The sequence below is a fragment of the Cryptotermes secundus genome, unplaced genomic scaffold (genome assembly GCF_002891405.2).
Source record: "Cryptotermes secundus unplaced genomic scaffold, Csec_1.0 scaffold29, whole genome shotgun sequence".
In the NCBI taxonomy this organism is placed as follows: domain Eukaryota; kingdom Metazoa; phylum Arthropoda; class Insecta; order Blattodea; family Kalotermitidae; genus Cryptotermes; species Cryptotermes secundus.
The window spans coordinates 573,035-591,708 of NW_019719356.1; the positions used below are offsets into that span (position 1 = coordinate 573,035).

Genomic DNA, 18,674 nt, shown 5'->3' on the forward strand with positions numbered 1-18,674 from the left:
TAGGCAGCAGTCCATAAACAGCAACAGAGGAAGGGTGTTGTCTGTGCGGTCCGTGCCGTGATGTTATAAGCAAGGCTAGTTAGCTGTTACTTTTGAATTCATTGTTTGGTTGGTGCGTTAGTTAGAGGTTCAGTCTTTGTGAACTGTTTTTGTGAGAAGCGGGTAGCTGAGGCCGGGGACAGTTTTGAGAACCCAGAGGAAAGGGAACATCCGCCGTTGGTAGCCGCTACCAAACAACGGCAATATATACGTGAGTGTGGAGTTCAATAAATCCGATTACCGATCTGAATCTCCTTTATAGTCCTCATAAGCGTGACACAGTTTATCAAAACCCTACTATCATGCATTTGCAAGCTGAATTGCCCTTCACATCTGCTGCTATGTCTTTCCATATCTTCTCTTCCTCTTTCGTTGCTGTCTGCTGCTCCTGTTCTTCTGTTGCCATTCCTTTCCGTAATTTAATTTTTCACTTCAAAAACACAAGTCTTTATTTATGTAATATTCTGGAAACCATTCAGTTTTCAAGTTTTCTTACTTTTTTTTTCCTTGGTACTACAGCCCCAGTGGGCCTAGGCCTACCTCCATGAAATCCGTTCACTTCAGGTTTTCTAGATCTTACACATTCGGTAGGACTCCTAGGGCGGGTGATCAGCTCGTCGCAAGGCCTCTACCTATACACAAACACAGAAAAACGCACACACACAAACTACTCATCCATGCCTTGAGTGGGATTCAAACCCACGATCCCGGTTTCGCGAAGACAGTACATGCCTTAGACCGCTCGGCTACCGTGACCGGCTTCTTAACCCTTTAGGAGTGTTTAAAGAATGTTCTGAAATGAATCTTATTCACTTGATGCTGATCTCGTGGGAAATTAGATGCTGAATGTCTCAAACCTAAAATGAACAACGAAATACGGATGAAATAAAGCCCAGAAAAATTTAGTTTCAAATGGATCACTAGAGAACAACAAAGAAACGTCTTTCCTTCCTGGCATGGTTGCTAGGTAACAAGCAGGAAATGTTAGAATGACATGAGTGGGACGTGGTCTTGGAAGCTTAAGGTACTAACAGTTTTTCCTGGAATTTCCCACGCTGACATTCTGAAGAAAGTAATGTGTTTACAAATCCCTCTTTGTCAGTTACGTGAAAACAGATCCCGCAAAACTCTCCGGACAATATCGTCTTGTTTATCTGTGTACAGATGCAATCTCATAAAATGTGAACGAGATTATGTGTAAATTTCCGTTAGTAAATGTCACAGATGTTATAACCACAATAAAATGTTGTGGGTGTGCAACTCGGTAAGTAATGATAGAAGTTGTGCCCAGAGCGGGTTAGACGAATTCAGAAGGAGTTGACGACTCCCATATGAACCGTCATCTTGAAATCTGTCACAGAATTCCGAGCATTTTTCTTCGAATCCGTCTATCCATCTCCTGTTTCCAGTATTTTTAGTGCCTTACAAAAGTGATATAATAATTACTTTTGCATAAGCTATGTGACCCTTGTAACATTTCGTAACAAATTTATTTTTACGTTGAGTTGACAGCCCCACGCCCAACACAAAGCTAGAGGACCACCGTTTTCAGCTGTCCGCGACTGTTTATTCAATATAATCGCAACTACCCTCGATATCTGGAGGCCGTCTCCTCCATCCGCAACCCGAGGACGCGCCATGCTATGGTGACAAGGGACCCACGAAACTATAATTTTGCCGGTGGTTCTGTATGAGCGTGAAACTTGGTCTCTGACATTAAGGGAGGAACATAGACTGAGGGTGTTTGAGCACAGGGTGTTGAGGGGAATATTTGGATTGAAGAGGAATGAAGCGTTAGGAGGTTGGAGAAAACTGCATAATGAGGAGCTTCATAACTTTTATTCGTCGGGAAGCATAATTAGATGATCAAGTCAAGGAGGATGAGATGAGCAGGACATGTAGCACACAAGGAGAGAAAAACAAATGCATGTAAGATTCTAGTGGAAAACCAGAAGGAAAGCGATCACTAAGTAGAACAAGACATAGACGGGTTGATAATATTAAAATTAGAAAGACAGGATGGTTGTTATGAACTGGACTGATCTCTCTCAGGATAGTGACCAGTGGAGGGCTTCTGTGAACAAGGAAATGAACATTCTGGAAATTACTGAGTAACTGAATGGCCCCCTAACATTAGTTAGTGCTAAAGGAACCAGGTTCGAATTTCGAGAAGGACAGTCGCTAACTTAGCTGGTGGCTCTCACCACGATCAGTGTGCGTAGTATGGTTTTCTGGGTCGTAACGCCTTATAGTAGTTCGGAGAGTGAATTGTGTTTCGGAGGAATATATCGCCTCCTTTTTCAGGTTTCCTTCGATTTTAATTTATTGAAATTAAACTTCTCTGATCTCAAAGGCAAAGACACCAAGTTTTCTTTCCAAATTTTAAAATTCGACATTAATTCAGAAAGTCGAGATAACAAGAAAAATGACTTACTTTTGTTTATGACCGCGCCATAGCTCAAGCAGTTAGTCGCTGGCTTCCCGCCGCGGCGGCCCGGGTTCGATCCCGGGGTCTGGTCAAGTGGGATTTGTGGTGGACAAAGTGAGGCTGGGGAGGGTTTTCTCCAAGTACTTCGGTTTCCCCTGCCAATCTTCATGCCACCAAATTCTTCATCATCATAATCACCCGGAGCAGGATACAATAGACCAATCAGTGGCCGCCGTGCCGAGTGGACCCAGTTGGACTCCACCCCCCACTAAGNGAAAGCTCTGTTTGCTGCTTAACGTTTCCTGTTGCTAGTTTGTCTTGCCCATCTTCTCAGAAGACGGATGTTACCTCGAAACAGCAGTCTCATCACGGAAGACAGTGCTCTTCGTAGTGACGTCATCTTTGGATTCATATTTATATCCTGGTTTACTCGTGTTTTCATTCCAAGTCATTCTGTACATATAGCCTAAATGATCCTGACGACTTTGCTAACTGAACTCAGTTACTAAATAAATTAATATAATTCTTTTTCTAATTAAATATATCCAAATCCAATTTGAGAATATTTATTTGTTTTTAAACCTTCAAAGACTAATTGGTCTGTCGGTTAAAATGCAGTAACCCTCGCCAGTACAGTCACTCTTGACTTCAGATCTCGTCGAAATCTACGAACAAGATTTTTCTTTTCTCCTGGACATGTACGTGTTTAGAAACGGGGCCTCCTCTTTGACGAAGGGAGGGGCGGTCATTCTGTATAGGCGCTATTGACTGTTAAATTCCTGCTATTTTTTCTACATAATATACACAAGTCCAGTCCGTACCTCACAAGAAACACATTACGTCTCCGCTACAAAGCCCAACCGGTTAATGCTGTTTAGGAAACAGTCGCTGTTTATTGCGAGAAACATACGAAACACTCAAATACACTCTGTGGGCAGAATGCAGAGTTTTAGTAGGTTAAAGCAGATGGTACTTATAGTAACCACTGGGCTTTAATGGGTAAATACAACAATGTCACTACGACTTTGGTTAAGTGGCTTGGAATTTCGGTAGAGGTACCGAGCAATTAGGAGATAAGTCATTGCTCTAAATACGACATCATACACAGGATTACAGACTGCTCCTTTCAGCATTGCGCTGAACCGCTCCTCTGCCTGTCGCACTGCATCCAGTAGTAAAACTACTGACCCTGTTTCCTGGTAATGGCTTTGGGAGTTTCTTGCTGGCTGTTACGTCTGCTCTATCTTCCCTGATTCAAGTGTGAAGGTGTAATGAACATTACGTTCATAGATTTGCATTGGCAATTAACTCTTAATTGTGAGCACCTGATAAATTTACAGGAACTTTAGAGAATATGAACAAAATCAGTGTAACACGAGCTGGGAACTCAACAGGAAGTCTCATTATAAGCTAAGCTTTTCGTACTATTTATTTTCTTCTGTTTCTCCCGTGTTCCTTCCCAGTTATACATGTTACAGAATGCTACTTCAAGGTCTAACTTTAAAACCATCTCACATAAATAACACGCTCAAAAAAATCAATTGTAAATCTTCAGCTTCTTAAAGTTTTGTGGCGTGCTGCCTAACAGTCAGGCGATAAGACGTCCATTGATAGGCAACGGCTGCGATAAGAATGTATGCTTCAGTGGAAAGGTAATACCAACAGACGTTGCATAGGAATTACCTAAACAACAAATGCGTTGCCCCGGAAATGAAAGGATATCCATGGAAACAAATACTACAGGCGGATGGAACCCGTAAAACGAACTCTTGGACACGATGTTCCCTAGTCAGTCCGAGTACACTTTATAAGGGTCAGTGTAGCTCCGACGAGAGTTCAGTTTGTATTCGACTTTAGCAGGAGAGAGTTCATACCTGAATAGAACAGAAGAGTTCTACAGCAGTTCAAGACAGACTAGAGCAGTAGTGTTGTGACATTGGAGAAGAAACGTCTAAAGGACGCTGTAAGTGGAGAATAACTGCAAGTGTAAGTGTAGAAGGGACTGTCCAATAAAGTTATTCGTTCAAATCCGAGAACCCACACAATTTCTTGTCGCGTTGCCTAGCAAACATGAGAGAGTATAATACATTTCACTTGGTTGAGGCACTATGCTACAAGCCGGAAGGTCGCGGTTTCAAGTCCCGATGTGGTCATTAGATTTTTTTCAATTGACCTAATCCTTCCAGCCGCACTATGGCCCTGGAGTCGACTCAGCCTCTAACAGAAATGAGTACCAGGAAGTAATTAAATAATTTTCCTGGGGAGTAAAACGCGGCCAGCGCGTAAGGCTGGCCACCTTACCGCCATCTTTGAGCCCACTGTCTAGATAATGTGGGACCCTCAACGTCTCACAACCTTGTGNAATATTAGCAATACTTACAAAATAGACACAACACACTACAACAAACACTGTTCACTAGTTCGTGAGCTACTAAACTACGATGGAAATGAAGATGCATCATCATCATGTAATGCTGTAGGCTATTGCGTCATCATTAATTAGATTCTATCTTCAACATATACCTGCGTTATTCTTATGCCGACGGGAAATTCAAGCATATATACAGAGGAATTTACTTTTGTTAGGTTGCCGTCGTTAAAATCGTGGAGTAGATGGACTTCGCGTCACTTATGTTAATGCAAAGTGCTAACTCTCTACAATTCGTTGCTATGGTAACTCTATATTGCGTAACGGTAATAATAAATTTATCCTCTACCAAACATGTATGTATGTATGTATGTATATAAATGGAAGTACATAGAAAGTCTAGGTGAAAGAATCGATGTGCATTACTCTTACTGTATTCATGTCAAAAGTTTGAAGGTCTGAAAGTATCAGGCAAAAAACTGCTCTCTGTTCACAGCAGTATCGCGTTCACCTGTACTGGACTCAAAAATGAAAAATACTTGTAAAATAAAATTGTACGGTCACCACCAAAGCTCGTATTTTCAAAGCAGGGCTTCTCTATCTAATTTACGAGCAAACGAACTCGCTTGTTGGACAGGAAATTATGGCATCGATCAGTACGATAGTGCTGACAGTCTCACAGAAAGGAGACCGAACCAATGGTCTGCTGCATATAAAAGCAAGGTGAAAATCTCTACCCATCGAGATCTGACGTAATTCCAGATCAATTTGTTAACTAAGATCACAGATTTGTGGCATGTGACACCGCCAAGTTTTATAGATACGTAACAAAATTTATCAGAATCCTTTTGCCTCCATCTGCACGGTACAAAAAATAATTCCTCCAAAACAGTGGTAATTACATAAAGTGCTACGTGGCATGAGACCCGTTAGACCCGTCCGAATTCTCAGTTTCCACCACATGAAAGTTCATTACGTAATTAAATTAAGGTTCTCACAGTGATGACTATGAAAGGTGCTATCTTTTGGGATGTGACGTCGTGTAGTTCTGTAGAAGATTACTGGCGTTTCGGAGGAACGTACTGCCTCCATCTTCAATATGGAACAGTAAATCAAGCAAGCAACCTGAAGGAAGCAAGCGGAATTCTTTTCTGTTTCTTGCTGATCGATTGTTTTATTTAATTATCTAGGCTGAAGTCCTTCTAAGAGTCAGCGAAAATCGCCCAGACTACACGGCGACAAGTGTAACCGCTCCACTGTCGCTCACTAGTTTAAGTATAATTAGAATAATCAGTAACAAAAATTAATTGCAGATAACAAGTAATAACCAAGCCTGTGGGACATATCACATTCTTGTTCTCAGGAATGGACTTATTCCAAATCTTGATGTTGCACAGGAAGCACCCCTGTGGCTTTTTCTGAGAAATTTTGTTTGCGAGTAGCACGGCGGCAAACTTTGAGAATTCGATCACTGACAAGTCCTGCACGTCGTAACTTAAAAGTAGGCGGTTTTGAAACCCACCCCAAGCGGGTTATCAGTCAGTGCGCTGTCAAAAGCAATGTTAGGACATTAAGGTTCAAAGTCCCAAACTACAACTAGCTGACTGGAGATCCAGAAATTGTGTGAACTCCTAGTTTTCAAAATTACCCAATCAGTGGAATTAAGAGCGGAATTCCTTATCTAAGCAACGGACCGGTAAACACACAACAATGAGGGTATTGTTCGAGGCGGTGTTTTCTATTCGGTCCGTGCAAGCTGGTTATAATGAAAAGTTCAGTGGAGAATAATCATTCGAGTTTCGGAGATCTATGTTAGCAGTTAGTGGAGAAAGGAAGGAGGCTCTTGAGGCGGCAGTCGAAGATGACGGAGGAGGTATAGTGTGTTTGTGAAGTATAGTAACAAGTTATATAAGAGTGCAATAAATCCCCTCATCAAATCAAACCCCGTCTATAAGTCACGCACACCACCAAATACGTGGCAATATTTCCCCCTTCAGGGCCTATGTTTGCACTGAATATCCTCGGTAGCAGATGCCACTAGCAGCATCCATTAAGTTTAAAACATTCAATAAATCATTCTGGGGCAATCAGCCTTGTTAGTTAAATAAAATTACTTAATTTTCAGTGGCTAACTCCCGCCTCATCATCAGGGTCTGACGTGACCCGTTTGAATCCCATGACACAACAGAATCTGACGATGCAATAGATATTATTGCCCGTACGTCTTCAACTTTTAAACAACTGTCAATGATGATAGCCCGAGAAGGCTACTTTCATTTTAAACTGAGAAGAGTTGAATTATTAATCGGGAAGGAAGCTACTGGCAGAGCAATATGATATCGATCAGTTAGTTCAATTTATTTGGGGTGAACTAAAAACAGTAGAGTAAGTAAGAGCTGCAAATTGAAACAGTTGAACATTGACACTAGTGTTTCCTGATGCCTTGATAATCTGTCAGAGATGAAAAGCTGGAAATGTATATAGAGGAATGAAATATTTGTTAAGTTTGGCGTTTGTTACGTTTAGCTGAGTGCATTCCACTGATCCATAAAGCTGAGGTTTTTAATTTAGCGTTAACATCACGCACCAACATCTCCCTGTACTTTATGTGGCTTACTGGGTCATCCTCCACTTAGACGTGCAATAAAGTGAGCTTTTCACATATACAGATGTTCCTATAACACCACTGCTTATGTCCTTGACGTAACTGGTATTTTCTACTGATGGCGTTCACGTGTGTTGGTTTAGAGATTTTCAAAGCTGCAACTAGGATGAGTACCGCCACCTGGATATGACGCTGTGCCGTACAGCAGAAGTGTCGGACGAATGTACAGAGTGTCCAGATAAAATGTATCCAAAATAAAATAATTATATCTCAGAAATAATCCTTTATGCCCATTTATGGGTTACGCCATTGCAAAGGGAAACTATTAAAGTTTTTATTCTGAGTATATAACTTTCTCAATAAATTTCTCTTGATGGCACGACAAATATCCAGACTATATTCGACCTCGTTCCACGTTACTTGAAGCATCTTCGGTGTTACTGTAACCATAGCGTTCCTCATGCGGGATTTCAGGTGTTGGAGGTCTTTGATCTTAACCTGGGACACACTGTACTTCACATATCTCCACAATCTCCACTGGCGTTAAATCTGGCGACCTAGGAAGCCAAGCGATTGGTCCACATCTGCCGATCCATCTCCCAGCCATCTCTCTGTCCAGGTGATTCCTAACATGGTGGCAGAAATGTGGCGGCGCTTGCCCGTAAGCCGGGCATAAAAAATATTCAGAGTTTTCCTTTCTGATGACATAAATGACAATCAGTTTCCCAGATATATATTTTTTATTTTGGATACTTTTCATCTGGACACCCGGTACTATCTCAATATTCAGTGTCGAAGGTTAAGCCAAGCAAGAAGCCAGCAAGCAGAAATGCTTTGTGTAAGCTTATTCAAGATGGAAGCATTACGTCCTTTCTGAATCGTCTTTGAATGTCTACGTGACTACACGGCGGCACAGACCGGTACATTCACATTTGTCGAAATTTAACCGTTGAATTTCCTGTGAGTTCTCCAGCAGAGGTTCTCCTTATGCTCACATAAAATTGTTACGTCACGAAATTTGAGATCCTAAGCGCGTTGAATATTACGGTCTTCTGACATGTGACGCCGTGTTCTTTTGTAGGTAGCAATTAATATTTGAAGAAATTTGCTGCATCCATCTTCTGGGTACAAAAGTTATTTCCCTGAAGTTGGAGCAAACAGGAACCTCCGAAGCATAAGAATTATAACGGATACAGCCATTGTTGTGGAAAAGGCGAATTAACTAACGGCCGTTTCTAGGCAACAGGTCGATAAACACGCCTACAAAAATAGAGGACTTGTCGAAAGCGGTGTTTTCCGTTGAGTACGTCCTGAGGCTATATAACGAGGACCCCAGACCAGATGAATGAATACTTGAAAGAGGGTTGAGGGTTGGCATTTCGGTTGAGCTCCGCAAGGGAAGCTGAGAAGAAATTGCGTAATATTTGAGTTGATAGTTGGCAGTTGGGATCGAGATAATTCACAAGAGTTCTGCACGGGCGGCTGTAACAAGAGCACATGAGAGCCAGAAGCTGAAGGATCTCCACAGTTAGAAGCCGTTGCTAGGGAACGACAGTTGAAACATACCAGGCTGAAACAGGCTTAGTGTGTGCTGTAGTGAACTGTAAAGTATGGAGCTCATCAGTGACGCTGTAATTTCTTATAGTTCCGAGATGTATCAATAAATCCAATATTCAATCCGTACCCCGTCTGTAGTCACACACCCCTAAAACGTGACAATATAGGTTACGGAAATGAGGACTGAGTTCCTCTGGTTGAGGGCAAAGCTCAGATCTGGGCTGTTGTGAAAGCGACAATGAATCTTCGGGCTGTATAAAAAGTATATAATTTCTCTAATAACTGAGAGTCTGTGAACTTTTTGAAAAGGACTACACTCCAAATAGTCTATACTTTGTGAAATATTTAAGAACGCTGTCAGAGTGTAGCCTACATAGTGTCTATAGTTGGTGTGACAGAAGGAGTCAGTCGTGGCCTACTCGAAGTTCTACCAGAATATTCCTGAAATCACTGAGGAAAATGACGAAAAACCTCAGTAATATTAGCCGACGTCCTGACAGAGGTTCGAAATAAGTACCTCCCAGGTATGAATGCAGAATGCCGATGCTATGCTACCACTCTCGGCTTACACAGTTTCGTAAGCCGGAACATCGCATTCTGTAACCTTTTAAATCAAAGTGGTTACTATATGTACCACCTGCTTTAACATACAAAAACACTACATTCTGCCCACAGAGTGTATTTATGTGTTCCTATGGTTCCTACAATGAATAGTGACTGTTTCCCTAGACAGCATTGACTGGTTGGGTTTTGTAGCGGAGACGGAATTGTTTCCAGTGAGGTACGAACTGAACCTTTACAGAGTTTAGTATAAATTCAGTCCTTAAAGTCGTAACAGGCGACGAAAATAAAATCCAGTGTCTGGGGCCATCCTGTTCCTGAAGGAAATAGACGCGTGAACCTGGCATTCCAGGTTGTGGAAGTCTCCAATCTGAAACAGTAAATATGGTTATGAGTCCCGTGGGACTCAGACTCGAGAGTGAATGCGCTGGCGAAGACCAGTAACAATTATAAACGACAGGCTCATCCTCCCATAATTGCGGGGGCGCCACATCAACAAACCCGCAACTGTCTAACCGTAATAAAAATCTGGCCTTCGGCCCCATATGGGGCTTGACACCAACACAGACTGGCTGACTGTCGGTCGTAAATTGACGTTGACTTCAGGTTTAAGGCGAAGTGATGAGAAGGCTCCCAGAGCTGTCAGGCAGTAAAATATGGTCATGAGTCCCGTGGGATTCGGAACCAATAATAACTGTGCTGACGAGGACCAGCAGCAAAATAAATTCTAATGGGATAATATCTCAGAAAACTTGCTGTGTTTTTGTCGTCTCCATTCATGCATACAGAACCGCCACTACTGAGAAATCAGCTTTTCCCTAATTAAATGAAAGCTTTGTTACGTCGTTACTGTCAGCGCACCACAGTTGTGGAACCTCTAGGTGTTGTGAATCGGGCTCTAGCACTGAGAGTCACAGTCTCCGTGCCAGTGCCATTAATCACACAGTCGCTTCCAGCTGACTCGTACTTTCTGATGCAGGCAGCAAGTATAAGCCACGACCGCAGCCGCCTCGTGTCTGACCGCTCTGCACACGTTTCAGAACTTAAAACGAGTTCTCTCCGTTCTGTTAGAGGGATAAGAGCGTGAAGCTGTTCTCTCGCCTCCAGCGATGTGTTGAGTGGTTTGGGGCAGCGATAAGGCGTTAGACTGGTAGTTTAGAGGTGTTGGTTTCGCGGTTTTCCTCAGTCCTTCCAGACAAGCGCCGGGAGAGCATCGCGACCGGACATGACTACTTCTTTCCACTTCATTTTCACTTCATCAATTACCAAACCATACGGCGCTATAAAGTAGTTACTGACGGAGCCGTAAACCTAAAGTATAAATCTTAAATCCATCCATGGATTATTGATAATTTCTTTAATAACGAATTTTGCCAGTGGTTCTGTGTGAGTGTGAAACTTGATCTCTGACATTAAGGGAGGAGCATAGCCTGAGGGTGCTGAGGAGAATATTTGGACCGAAGAAAGAAGAAGTGACAGGAGGTTGTGGAAAACTGCATAATGAGGAGCTTCATAACTTGTACTCTCCGCCAAATTAATTAGAATGATCAAGTCAAGGAGAAGAGATTGGCAGGGAATGTAGCACGAATAGGAGAAGAGGAATGCATAAAGGATATTGATGGTAAAGCCAGAAGGGAAGAGACCACTGGGAAGACTAAGATATAGTTGGGAGGGTAATAATAAAATGGATCTTAGAGAGACAGAATGGGGTGACATGCAATGTGTTGATCTGGCTCAGGATAGGGACTGGTTGAGGGCTCTTGTGAACATGGTAATACACCTTCGGGTTACATAAAAGGCTGGGAATTTCTTGAGTAGCTGTACAACTGGCTGCTTCTCAAGAAGGGCTGAGCTCCATGAAGTTATTTAGCTAATTAGGTAACTTCCTTAAACTACATTGGTTACATTTATCCTGGTTAGGATAGCTCAGTGGACCTCGTGACTACGCTACTGAATGAAAGAGAACGCAAAGTACTATCTTGGCCAAAGCCGATGAATTTCTCTCTTCTTCACAGCGTCCACGACAGCTGAAGGGTACACAGAGGCTCCAATCCGGAGCGCCTTCTCCAGGGCTAAAGCTGCTGGATCGTGAAGCTTAATTCTCTTCTCAATCGGTGAGTCAAATGCTTTAGTTATCAACGTTTCTTCAAGTTCATACTGTCACGTGTATGCGCGTGACTGTAGACGGGGTTTTGATTGGTATTTCGATTTATTGAACTCTTACAGATCGTAACTACTGGTAAATATAGTGCTATCGCTGATTCACCTAATCTGCAGTTCAGTGCATCACACACAAAGCCTTCTCAGTCTACTCTGTCAACACCAGCGGACGTTCCCCTGTTCTCGGGATCACGTCCTTGCAGACTGGCGGCCATTTCACACCAACCGCCTCCTATTTTCACTGCTGACTCAAGACTCTACTCTGTCAAAGTTGTCTTTTGTACATGCTGCTGGCTCTTGCCAGATCATTCTTTCTCGGGTCAGGTAAGTATCTCTACTCTGATGGCAGCTGGCCGTCTTTATACATCCCCGGCACGGACCGCACAGAGAACACCACCCCAACAACTCTTCCACTGTTGCGTGCGTGTCTGTTGCTTTCATTACCTAGCAACGGCTGTTGTATGGCGGCTTATTTCGCGTCATTGTTTAGCAACTGGTTTACGTGCCACAATACTTTAGACATATCGGAAAGCAGGATAGCCCAGTAAGTACAGAGGCTACGCCAAAGGCCGGAAGAGAACTTGGGGTTCGAGTCTTGACAGGGGTAAGACTTTTCATGTTCCCCATAGCTTTCAGGATGGCTCTGGGGCCTGTCCAAAGGGTACCGGGGTCTCTTTTCTCAGGCAAAAAATAGGCGGGGCATGGAGCTGACCTCTCGAGTTCAAAGGCTAAGAATGCGTGGAACTGTACCTCCACTTCCCATACGTCTTCATGGCGTGGTGCTTAACTAAGCACGGGAAAAACTTGGCCTTAACATTTCCGAATCTTTATTTTCAATTTTACAAAGTGCTCAAACATCTATCTCTCGAGAACTCAACGTTTTTTCGCATCAGTTTCTGTAACATCGTGTAATACATGTGGTTTAAACGCTGCTGTACATAAAAATTAACCTTTCGAAACATAAAGAGTGTCAAGAATAAACTTCTTTTAGTCAGAACCTGAAAAACGGCTATATGAATTACGTCCTTCCAATATAGAGAGTGCAGGCAACGTGCCATGCCAGTCCTTCAGCAGATCCATCTAACCGAACATTTCGATACTAACATAAAAAAGAAACAAATGCTTCCAGGCGCTGACGACGGAACTCCCACTCCTAGCGGGAGTCTAATGCTGCTGTCAGCGATGTAAAGGTGAAAAATACCAGAGTCCACTCTGTTCCCATAAGATGTATTGGCAGATATATTGTTAGCACAATTCAAAAGGAGATGACAGAGGTAGAGTGTATGTGAAGGGGTTGCCGAGGTAAATATTTGGACTCAAGAGGACGTAACAGCAGAGCAGATAAAATAACGTATTTATGAGCGTTACGTTCCGTTTTCTTCAGTAAATATTGCTAATGTGTAGAGGCGAGATAGCGTAGTCGGTATAGAGACTGGCTACGGGCTGCACGATGAGGGGTCGGAGTTCGAGTCCCGGTAGAGTCAAGAATTTTCTTTTCCCCACGTCTTCCAAACCGGCTGTGGGCCCAACTAGCCTCCTATCCAATGGGTACCTGGAGCTCTTTCGCCGGGGGTAAAGCGGCCGGGGAGTGAAGCTGACCACTCACGTCCAGCTAGTGCTGAGATCAAGAAAATGTTGATCTATACGTTACTCCTCCACACGTCTTCATAACATAGTTTTCCTTTTTTAAGGTCAAGAGTAATAGCTTCTGGGATATAAGGCCGGGTAATCCGATAGAAGTACACATGGACGTTTCGGGAGAAACATATACACTCTCAATCTTAAGGTCTGAAGAGTGAGACAAGTAAGTACAAAGAAAGAACAAGCAGCAAGTGACCAATTAAGGATAACCAAAAAAAGATCAATCCGTACAATGGCTGTCTCCGTTGAGATTCGAACCGGGGATCTCACGAATAAAATTCTGCCACAGCATTAACCTGATCAATCAATCAGCTTGAAGTGTGTATAATATCGGAATTTATTTGGGCGTTCACTTCGTCGATGCGTTAACAAGTCTTGAGCACCGCCGTGTGAGCTGTTTTTAAATCGACTGTCTTGTTATTTCCGTCTCGCAATGCGTGGGTTGTGTCAGATTTTAACGGCTTCTCTTCGTTTTACTTTCAAAACAGACAAGTTTTATGGCAGATGCAGGCCAATATTCAAAGTGCAAGCCTTTGATTTTACTAACGAAATGTTCTTATATCGGCCTGCTGACGGACAGACTGAACAAAGAAAATTTAGGTTTTAACACCGCCGAATATTTAAATCAAGGTTTTCTTAATATTATATTTCAGCATCTTCTTGCATTGAAGTAGAACTCCTACGGTTTCTCTTCCATAATGCAACACACTTTCTCTTTTAGATGACACCAAACTTAAATTCAGCTCGCTAAAATGTCAGTTAAAAAGTTTTTAAAATATCATTAAAATATACATATATTCCATGTCTGGCTATGTCGTGTGTATCAGTACAAAGTACGCCACCTGGACATTGCACACTCAAAGGAGCATAAAGAGGACACAATACGAAGATGGAAAAGAGCCGACAGTCCCAGAACACAAAAATTGAAAAACATGACATACATCAACGAGTTCTATTCGCATAAGCGGACACAGTGCAGTAGTTTCCATCAATATACATTGCCCGAAGATGGCCCTGTGAGGCCGAAACGTGTAGGCAGACATAGAATATATTTTAACGACATTTTAAGAACATTTTAACGAACATATTTACGAGTTGAATGTAAGTTTGGTGTCGTTTAAAATAAGTGTGTTGCATTATAGATGGAAAAGAAAACTAAGGCACTCTCGTTTAATATATCGAGTAATCTCGCAGGCGGCAAACGATTTGGAAGAATATACTGCTTCCATCTTCAGGAAATAAATTAATTCTACCTTTGAAAGGATGTAGTAGGTTAAATCGAAACTTTGAGGTTAGGCGGAAACATGAGACATAGGTTCACAAAACAGGTTATTAATAAATTTAATTATTGTAAATATTTTAAAATATTATTTTGAATATTACTATCTTCTGGGATGTGGCACCGGTTAGTACTGTAAGTAGCAATGTTCAGTGCCCTGAAGAAGGGGGCAGGAGGTTACTTTGATCTATCTTTCCATTAGCTACACCACATCATAACGTACAAGATGGTAGTCATCAATTACATAAATAAATAGCCACATAATTCAACTCACTAATTTGTTATTTAACGATATTAATCTCCGTATTGACTAACAAGGAACATAATAATTAACACTATGGAGCTGAGACCTTCTTGAGAAACTGCCAGTTGTGGAGCTATTCAAGAAATTTCCAGCATTTTATGGAACCCGAAGGTTCATTACCGTGTTCACAAGAGCCCTCCACTGGTCCCTATCCTGAGCCAGATCAATCAAATCCATACCATCCCATTCTACCACTCAAAGAGCCCTCTTAATATTATTCACCCACCTACGTCTTGGTCTTCCAAGTGGTCCCTTTCCTTCTGGCTTTCCCAGAAATATCCTATATCCATTCCTCTTCTATTCATACTACATGCCCTGCCTACCTCATTCTCCTTGACTTGATCATTCTAATTATACCTGGAGAAGAGTACAAGTTATGAAGTTCCTCATTATGCAGTTTTCTCCAACCTCCTGTCACTTCATCTCTCTTCGGTCCAAATATTTTCAGCACCCTGTTCTCAAACACCCTCAGTCTATGTTCCTCCATTAATAGTAGAAACCAAGTTTCATGCCCTACAGAACCACAGGCAAAATTATAGTTTTCTATATTATAATTTTTATGTTTTTAGACAGCAGACGAGAAGACAAAAGGCTCTGGATTGAATGGTAGCAGGCATTACCCGAGTTCAATCTCCTCTTCATTTCCTCCTGAATCAGGTTTCGATCTGTTATCGTCGTTCCAAAATTTCTGAATTGTGTCACATTTTTAACAAATCTTTATATATCTTTATGTCATAATTTTTCCCTGCATTTTGGAGACGAGACAGCAAAATACACTTAGTTATTATTACCTCTAACATGACAGAGACATCTTGCGTACATGCGTATGAAACATACATTTGAACAACGTAACAACGGCAGATATCCGTTCGGCTTCCCCTCGTATTCTGGCAATTTTAGAATATCGCTTTGGTTTTCTCCATATCGCAGCAAGAGTAAAGTACGGTTATGATCCCAGCGGGACTCGGAACTTAGAATCAGTGTGCTGGCGGGGGTCAGCAAAAAATTACCAGGCCAGATCAGACCAGACGAGACCAGTAACAACACAAGGAAGTGTGTGTGTGTGGGGGGTGGGGGGTTCCCCCCGTATCCTACCAATGATGTTATTGTTCTCACGATTCAAAAGGTCTGCTTACAGACAAAGCAACGAAGAAAAAACTGGCTTTAACTCGACCACATGCATGGTTTCAAATGTCTAAAAGCACTCCAGGGATATCTTCTAACTAACTAACTAACTAACTAACAAAGGCCGCGCCATAGCTCAAGCGGTTAGTCGCTGGCTTCCCACCGCGGCGGCCCGGGTTCGATCCCGGGTCTGGTCAAGTGGGATTTGTGGTGGACAAAGTGGCGCTGGGGCGGGTTTTCTCCGAGTACTTCGGTTTCCCCTGCCAATCTTCATTACACCAAATTCTCCATCATCATAATCACTCGGGGCAGGTACAATAGGCCAATTAGTGGCCGCCGTGCCGAGTGGACCCAGTTTGACTTCACCCCCCACTAAGCGAATTAAAAAAAATCTAACTAACTTACTTCACTGAGCTGAGTTCATCTTGAGAAAATGCCAGTTGTGCAGCTACTCGAGAATTTCCCAGCATTTTATGTAACCCGAAAGTTCATTACCGTGTTCACAATATCCCTCCACTGATCCTTATCCTGAGCCAGATTAATCCAGTGCATACCACCTAATTTTATCTCTAAGATCCATTTTAATATTATCCACCCACCTACGTCTTGATTTCCCAGTGGCCTCTTTTCTTCTGACTTTCCCACCAATACCCTATATGCATTCCTCTTCGCCTCCATTCGTTCTACATGTACTGATCATCTCATCTTCCTTAATTTATTGAGGTTAACTAGGAACATATTGAATAATCAATCGCGGACAATCGAAATTGGGTGGTTCTCCAGCTTAGGGGTTTGGATGTGGGGCTAAAATTTCCTCACCGTAAAAAATAAACCTGTTACGAAATTTCACAAAGGGCCTCAGTCTTCACATATCATGCCAAATTTTAGTTTAAATAGATGCAGTAGTGTAGAAATAGACGCAGAAGAAAGAAAGAGAGAGCAGTAGTTCTCTATATATACTGAGGTAAAGAAGGGTAAAATGAAATATGAGTTAGTATTAAAATATACAACACATGTTAAAGTTCATTCCTTGTTTTATCTCTTTGTGTTCGTTAATAAATGTTTTATGGATGATTTCTCCTTTGCTCTAGTTAGTTTCCTTTAATTTTCTGTTATTTTTTTCTGTTTTTATATTCTGTTTGGTGGAGTGAACATTGGAAAAGGAAAACTAAGGACACCGGGAGATAAATCCGCCCCAGGGCCCCTACATCCAATACGAATCTCACATAAATTCACCCCAGATTAAATCGCAGTTTCCGTTGCCAGATGCCGGTGCCTAATAAAGAGGCCTAGGAATATCTGATATCTGAAGCTAACCAATATTTCGAATCGTTCTTCTAACAGAATAGGCCGACATTCGAAACGTCACATCTAACTGCTTGGTGTTATTAAGAGAGTAATTGAGATACAAGTGCTTTAAATCGCTTTAACCGAGGTCCTATCCCAGTATTTGCAGTAACAGAATGAAGAAAATGACATTAAGCCCTATTTGGAATAGCTCGTGTCCCACCAGAGATTAGAACCAAACACATCTTCAATACAAATCTACATCAATATCGACTAACCTACTCAGCTCCTCTGTTACAACCGTCAGCTCATTGTGAACTAGGCTTTTGTCTCTTACTTGTTTCTGTGTAGTCCACAGACACCGTGAACCGAGTATAGCTATTTCTGTCCGTGGAAGCTTCTAATTACGTGAGGAGGAGACATGAATATTTGACTCAGCCTCTTCTCGAACTGGCGATGATTTTGCCGGAAGCTCAGTGATTACAATGTGTAACTCTGTTAGCTACGCTCTACCAGGTTTAGTTTTTATTTCGATCCGGACGCCAGCTCGTCACCGCGCTTCGTCTCACGCCATGGTCCACTCGAATCCAATTTGCGTTATCGGATGTGTTGAGCAGGCACAGGGGCTGGATACACCACTCCATGCGAAACACATAGAAAACAGACGCGGCAGGTTGGGACTTTACATGGAGAGGCTCATCCAATTTGAGGGTGTAACAGCGGTGGGCAACATCATTGTCCCTCTTACCTCATTTTTTTTTATTTTCTTGCTTTGGAATTCCAGTAAAATCCAAATATTTGAGAACTACTAAAATGAAAATGGCATTATAAATTAAAGAAAAAAAAAAGATTGAATTTGAGGAATTCTTACTGTCATTCAGTTCAGAATATTTTTGCTTCTCGTCTGATGTGCAAGAACAAGAACATTAAATTTAGATGTATGAACATGCGTGTGGAACTTTGTCACTGATATTAAGGGAGGAACACAGACTGAGGGTGTTTCAGAAAAGGGTGCTGAGAAGAATATTAGGCCCTAATTTATTTACTTACTTACTTACTCATGTAGCTGAGCCCTTCTGGAGGAGCCGCCAATTCTGCAGCTACTCAAGAATTTCCCAGCATTTTATGGAACCCGAAGGTTCATTACAGTGTTCACAAGAGCTCTCCAATGGTCCCTATCCTGAGCCAGATCAATCCAATCAATAGTATCCCATCCTATCTCTCTAAGATCCATTTTAATATTGTCCACTCACCTACGCTTTGGTCTTCCCAGTGGTCTCTTTCCTTCTGGCTTTCCCACCAATATCCTATACGCATTCC

General features: G+C 42.1%; 1 protein-coding gene across 2 annotated transcripts in view; it reads left to right on the top strand.

Moving 5' to 3' along the window:
- The window catches only part of LOC111864314 (potassium voltage-gated channel protein Shaw), a 261,436-nt gene that overhangs the window by 146,414 nt on the left and 96,348 nt on the right, over positions 1 to 18,674 (top strand). The window contains exon 4 of one of the 2 annotated variants that reach the window (XM_023851473.2): positions 11,574 to 11,672. The gene's annotated coding sequence lies outside the window, so the exon portion shown is untranslated. Of the gene's footprint in view, positions 1 to 11,573; positions 11,673 to 11,905; positions 12,043 to 18,674 lie in introns of those variants that run through there. The other variant, XM_033751436.1, reaches the window with a different exon arrangement.